This window comes from Brienomyrus brachyistius, chromosome 2 (genome assembly GCF_023856365.1).
Source record: "Brienomyrus brachyistius isolate T26 chromosome 2, BBRACH_0.4, whole genome shotgun sequence".
Classification (NCBI taxonomy): Eukaryota; Metazoa; Chordata; class Actinopteri; order Osteoglossiformes; family Mormyridae; genus Brienomyrus; species Brienomyrus brachyistius.
The window spans coordinates 17919096-17926405 of NC_064534.1; the positions used below are offsets into that span (position 1 = coordinate 17919096).

At 40.1% G+C, this 7310-nt stretch overlaps 1 long non-coding RNA gene across 1 annotated transcript; it reads left to right on the top strand.

Moving 5' to 3' along the window:
• Positions 1 to 1769: 1769 nt before the first annotated feature.
• LOC125726716 (uncharacterized) lies at positions 1770 to 5851 on the top strand. Its single transcript, XR_007388375.1, has 3 exons — positions 1770 to 1855; positions 5636 to 5729; positions 5805 to 5851. It is a non-coding gene; the product is annotated as an uncharacterized LOC125726716 (long non-coding RNA).
• The last annotated feature ends 1459 nt before the right edge of the window (positions 5852 to 7310 follow it).

A 7310-nucleotide genomic window follows, 5' to 3' on the forward strand; every position in this document is an offset into this window, starting at 1 on the left:
AAACTGCGTACGACCTATACGTAAGGAATAATTGACGACGGGCCGTTGAATTATTAGAAAATAATGCACACCCGAGGTGGTAATGCGGCCACGACGCGAAGCGGAGTGGCCGTTACACCTCGGGTGTGCATTATTTTCTAATAATTCAACGGTCCGGAGTCAATTATTCCGCTTATACTACGGTTGCCACACCTCAAGACATCGATCAGATTATATATTTCAAGGGATTCGTCCGGTTTTTCTACTTAAATCGCTATTGTGAGTAGGATTATTTCTTCCGCATCTCATCCAACGACACTTTTGCTAGTTCCAAAACGTCATTTTAAAGCTGGCAATGGAGGCTTGAGCCGTTGATAGCAGACTAATGCAGTTAATAATGAAGTTATTAGAAAGAGAGCGAGAGAGACACACAGGGAAAGAGAAACAGGGAGAGAGAGCTTTTATGAATTAGGCTACCTCTGTGTGTCCCTCAACAGTGTTCTGAAGCACCGTCTCTAGACTGTAAGTCTGCTTTAAGATGCAGCGCTGTTATTACCTCGCTAGTGAGAAATGTCATGTGTAGCCTTTAAGTTGGTACACTAGGCTAACTAATACTGCTGCAGCCCAGTTTCATATTCACCGTAAATATTAAAATTTACTTTCGGAAAATCGTCTGTCATGTTGTTGTTATTGTTAGTCCTGTGTGCTGTATAGGTACTGTATGCTAATTTCCGTTATTACAGTTAACTATGCGAAGTGATATGGAACTGTAATGCGGTCAAGAGAGCTGCCCGGAACTACGTTCGCCGTGCGGTTATCTGAAAATAATTGCACACCTCAGAACGTTCGTCAGCCAATCAGATTCAAGCATTCAACGGTCCCGTAGTATAAATTACCATAATTTATGTATAGCGCGTCTGTTCCAACCTTGCAAAGGCGGGAATTTAACCATTCTCGCGATCGTTATTGCATAAAGCCATTTTTGAAGGTCCCAGTGCACTGAAATGTCGGCAGACCAAAAACCTTTTTTGGATTCAGTACATGAATATGTATATAGGTAGTAATCTCTTAATTTCAGTACATAGCCTAATTTACAGTTCGGACTTCCGACTTGGGTTCTAAAGCCGTGATCAAATGGTGATACGTCATCTTATGTATTTGACGTTTAGTTCAATATTGGCCTCCGCACGGAGTAAACAGTTTTTTAAGCGAATGTTCAGGAGTTTTCATGTAATTCCAAATTTTCAAGCGCCATTATGGCAAGTTAACTGTTCAGCGAACTAAGTTTTTTTTTCAGAATTCTTGACAAGTGCATCTGCCATGCTTATGCCGACTTTTGAGGAATACGCTAGTCCTTATAGCTTATTCCTCCAAGTGCCGACTGAAATATTACATGTATAAGAATTAAAGAAGTCTTATTTGTTGCATTTCGTTAATATTTGAAAGTGATTTTATTACAGTAAATCTAATGACATCATTCTTTTGTTATCCCTAAAGTTAACAGGAACGTTTGTAGCTACAAACGGCAGTGCATAAGTCGAATGACGATCGCCCATGCCTACGTACGCACAGGGGGGGGGGGGGGGGGGTCAACTACCCAGTGTTTGTGTGCGTACGGGGGGGTGGGGGGCGGGGTCCAAAAAATCGGTAAAATGTGCGTACGTACTAAAAGTATGGCCCCAAATGTCAAAGATGTACGTGGCGTTTTCTTGTTGGCTGTGGGACAGCGCGCGTCAGGTTGATCGTTTATTCGCTGCGGTCCGGTGTGGCAAATGTCGATACAGGTGTAAGAAAAATCTTACATTTGAGCAGCAAAAACTTTCCGTGTAATCATTACCTCGCCTGTGCGTGAAATTGTACGTTTACCATCTAAACAGTGAGTTATTTTTGCCTTGGCTTTGTCTGGGAAAAATGGTAATATATCACGGATAGTTTCATGCATGGGGTTTAAAATGTCATGTTCGTGGTACGTAGAGAATACGGAGCATTTGGTAAAGTTGATAAGATACCATAAACCTGTTGCAAAACACATTAACCACTTTATAAGAACTGGGATGCGAATTCTGTTGTTTTGACGTATATGATTAATGGCCAGAATCTGAATGAGAATTTGGTTTAAGTAGATGGAACTAAGGTAACCTCTAAATAGGTGTTTTTTCTGTGTAATTTACTTCGACGTGGCTTGAATTAATCATGTGATTGAATATTTAAGATATTCATGCTTATAACATCTGTCTTCACCAGGAATTTTGCAAAGTTGATGTTGTACTGTATTAGTATATAGGCTGTCAAATAATAGACTTGTAATTAGGCTGGTGAATGTACAGTCGTGAAAAATCAGATCTTGTCATTTTCAGCATATTTGGAAGAACAAATGTGTAGTCTTCATTTGAAAAGTTTTGACAGAGTGGGGTGATATAATTCTCACTTCATTATTCAGTAAAACTGAATAACTTTTATTCTCTCTGGAAAAATGTTCACCTTTGTATTTAATACCTGGTGTTTCCTGGTCTGGCTGAAGCAACCTCATGAAGGCATTTCTTCTGCAGTATATGTCTATCAGTTTTTTAATTAACTTGAAGATATTTCTGCCCATAACAACATACGTTAACTGTGTGATGTTGGAGGGATTTCCTGCATGTACAGCCCTTCACAACATTTCAGTTGGACTAATATTACTTGGGCATTCCATAACCCTCCAAGTTTTTGACAGATGGCCCTATCATTATTCTGAAGCATTTTCTGGTATAATGCTGAATTCATTGTAGACACTACGATGGCGAGTTGGCCAGGCCCCGAGGCAGAAAAGCAGCCCCAAAGCAAAACACTCCCACCACCATCGACCACCGTTGGTATGAGGTTCTTTTTCTCAAATGCAGTTTTATCTCCAAACATGACATTTATAATTGTACACAACTCCACCTTTAACTCATTTGTCCAGAGCACACTGTTCCGTTGTGGATGTCTCATTCTGGTTTTTAATGGCAAACTTCAATCTTAATTAGTTCATTTTTTTTGAGAGCAGAGGCATCTTCTTTGCTGACCTCCCATGTGAGACAAATGTGTGGAGTGTCCTTATTTGGTTGACTTTATTCTTTTTTTTTTTTTTTTTTTACATGGATTACATTTTTACATGGACTGTGTCAAGAGCTGGCTATAGATGCCATGGTAACACCCTGGGGTTCTTTGAGATTTCCAGATGCATCTTGAGTTATGCTGAATTGGTGGGATGGCCTGGCTTGGACAAATTGCCAGTAGTCTGAAATAGGTCTAGGAGGTATATCAAGTTTTTAAATGACATATATTATGAGACAATACTGTTTATACTGATATACTTTTATTGTGCATATAGGTTCTATTAAAGATTTGTAATAGAGATCTTCATGGTTGTAAACGATGTGAGAGCTTCGGTCTTGAAGTTGCACAGATTCCCAGTATTCACAGCTGAAATCAAACTATTTAGTTAGCATTTCATGGGGAAGGACGAGATGGTAAGGAATCATTGTTACTTGGTTCATTTAGTTTTACAACGTTGCCAAACTGCATACCTTAAAATGAGGATCTTTCAATGGTTGTCAGTCCTCTCTTTTTTGAACCATTTGACAAATTTTTTAGAGTCATTTAGGTTAAGGTTGCATTTTTGTTGTTAAACATTCGCCTTCTGTTTCGAGAGCAGTGTCATGAACAGAAATAGTCTGTTGGTGGACATAGTGGAGTGAAATGCTTCGTAGCTGCTTCAGTTGACCCATGTAACACATATAGGCATAATTTATTTATCTTTATTTTCAGACTTATGTTTGGAATAAAGAAAATGTCTATACTGAATAGTTGTAGTTGTGTACAGTATTTGCAAACATTCTTTCAGTACTGTAAGTGTGTGTGACATCTGACATGTGACTTTCACTTACAACTGAGTATTTAGGGCACTTCATACAACATACAGAGATATATGCCATGTATTCTGCCATGTGGTATTCTGCCTAAAAATACGGAGAGATGGTTTTTTGTTGATGTTCCCTGTTCATAGACTCTGAATGCTTCTGAATGATGCCATATAGCTTGGAAATGGCTATAAATCCCTTCTTAGTCTCATAACCATCAACAACCTCCCTATGTTTAAGGTGTGACCTCTGCTGTATTGTCTTATAATGATAAAAAACATCTGTGCCTTGTTTTATACATTTTTATTTTTGGTGTATTCTTGTTGATGGGTTTAATGAAGCGATGAATGTAGGGGTGTACCAAGTTTTTCGCATAAGAAATTAGAACTGTGCAGTGGTTAGCACTGTTGCCTCACACCTCTGGGACCCGGGTTCGTGTCTCCGCCTGGGTTACATGTGTGCGGAGTTTGCATGTTCTCCCCATGTCCTCGTGGGGTTTCATCCGGGTACTCCGGTTTCCCCCCACAGTCCAAAAACATGCTGAGGCTAATTGCCCATAGGAGTGCATGTGTGAGTGAATGGTGTGTGAATGTGCCCTGCGATGGGTTGGCCCTCCATCCTGGGTTGTTCCCTGCCTCGTGCTCATAGCTTCTGGGGTAGGCTGCGGACCCCCTGCGACCCAGAAGCGGTTTGGAAAATGGATGGATGGTTACTAAATGTAAATTTGAACTGTAACTTTTAAAATTGTATTATATTTCTCTTTCAGTACTGTTACAATGAAATTGTCCAGATATGTTGTGGGGAAAAGGCTATATTTTTCAAGGGGTCTGCTGCTTCATATGTCTCTGTTTATTTCTTTATTTGTTTTCTGAATGGTTTTCCTTAACAGGCTTCATTATCTTCTAATATATTGTCCTCACAATGTAAACCATAGTACTGTATTTTTGTATACTTGAATTTTTCTCTGAAGGTTTTCTTTAATTTTAATGTATAACATCATAAATGAGAACACAGTTACCTCACATCTCCATGGTTGTGTTTGATTCCTCCTTTTTCCTGTTACCAACTGTAGAAGAAAATGCATGCTTTTAGAATTTGTGCTCTTGTAGCAAGAGTCGCAGTTTTTGCATACTGCCCGCATGAAATGTGAGCACAGAACCTGCACTTCTTGTTAGTGCAATTTGTGTTGCCCTTGGAAAGTTGCCCCCGTTACGAAATGCAATGTAGCCTTTGACCTGACCCCAGGGACACTAATTTGCATTGTCGCAGTATATAAGTAGCGCACCTAAATGTTTAGGCCAAACCTCTGTGATTATTGTGAGTGCTGTGATTAGCATCCTTTCCTGTGCAGTTATTGTCTTTGGTTACTTCATGGATGCATGAATATGGCTGACTAATATGCCAGAGCTAGGAGTAAATAATCCAGACATGTCAAGTCTATAGAAAACTAGCTGTAGCTTATTTTTGCCTCTCCTTCCCTTTACATATTATATTTGCCCCTATTTGCTGGTGTCTGTTTATTTTCTTCCAAAGTGCTTAGAAACTGTCTGTTACAAAAAAAATGAGGGACATGTGTTGTAATGTGCATGGGAGTGTCTGAAACAGAGCATGTGGATCCTGGCCAGGGAAGACTCTTGCTTGGCCAGGAGACAGTGAGCACCACAGGCCGGTTACTGAAACCTCTTCCCATTGACGTGAGTCGACTGTGGAAAACAAGGGGAGCGCAAAAGCATTTTGTTTAACATCCATCATGGACTAATACTTTAATCTTGCAGCAGTAAGCAGGACTAGTGTATGGCGCTGGCATGAATGTGTCGTCTCCACCGACTAGACCCAGCAGCTGGTGGTAGAACGCACATCCTTGGAGGGGTGAGCAGTTCATTCCCAGCCTTCTCAGAAAGGGAGCCTTTTCTGTTTATGCTTAATCCAGCTCTCCTCCTGCAGATGAAGAGCCAAGACGGGGATAGAGGGAGGTGAATTCTTGTGCTTGCATCCTGTTGTCAGTGTTATGATTTAGGCCATGAGGCTGACCTTGAGAGGGCGCCGTGGGGATTTTGGAACACCGATGCTCGTGGCACCCAAATCTCCACGCAGTAGGATCTCATGGATACCATTAAATCTGTGGCCATAAAAATGTCCATCCTGTGAGAAGGGCTTATTGTGCTGGGGGAGGGAGAGCAGGCAGTGGGGAAGGGTATTTCCCATTCCAGCAAGGAATTCTGTTTAAAATCACACTGACATTAGATCTGCTTCTACCTCTGATGTGTTGGCATGGCAATTATAGGTAAGCAGGGCTAAGCAACTTGTGGGTGGCAAACTCAACTGATGAAAAAAGGAGCAAATCCAAATCTCTCTGCAGACTAATTGGTCATTAAAGTTTTACAACAGTGGTCGTAAAACTCTGTTTGTACAGCTGAGTGTGAGGCTTACAAACCTTGTATATCATGAGTCTTTATGAAAGCTCCCTAGGTATATCTTGACCCACTCTTTCGAGCAAACTGAACTTAAATCTTTTGGCCAAGTCTTCAGACTTACCTTTCCTAACCCCGCCAGGGTAAACCTTCCCTCTGCACTCGAAGAGATGCACAACAGGCAGTGGTTTCTGTACAACACTCATGCCAAATGGAAATGAAAACATTTTTGGCTGTAATTATTGGTGTTTATATAGTTAAGATGAGCATATTCTTTTAGGTATGTTTTTTTTTTTTGTAACCAAAAAAAAACACTTTATTTGCCACAGCTATTGGAAAAAGCAAATGTACCAGCATCTTTATAAAAATGTCAGTAGTTTAACCTGGCTTTCCTCCTCCCCCCCCCTCGCACCCCCGCCCCATGTCAAGATACCATTTTAGTAAAAGTGAAACAAAAAGCTGTGTTTGAGCTCTAGTGAAATATTGGATTAGACAGTGGACATTGGCCAATATAAGCACACAGCCTCAATGAAATGGAAAAGTTCCTGAAGGTAGTACTTAAAACAACTTTCATTGGATAAAAAGAAAAAAATCAGTACAGAGTATTAAGTTGCCCCAACACCTAAGCACCTGTATCAACGAAGCAAAACATCAGTGCGTCACTGCAGTTAGCCCTGGCCAACCCAAACTGATGTGTTGTTGCACATGTATAATAAAGTTATACAAAGTATTCTCATTAGACATTTTGTAAACAAGATTTAGGAAGATATCTTTTTATTTATAAAAATATTTTTATTCGGGAGAAGGAGGACTAAAACCGTGCTCATAATGCAAATCTATGTCCCTAACATGTTTTTCTCGCGGCTCAAGTAAAAGATTGGAATCTGTTGTGTAATGTATTTAATTTTAATTGATCGGTTCTACTGGATAACATCCTAGGCAAACCCATATGAAAAATCCTTGTTGAACTTTAGTTTAACTAACGATTTGTTTACTCACTAAGGTATGTATATAGTACAAGGTGAGATATTGCAAATTG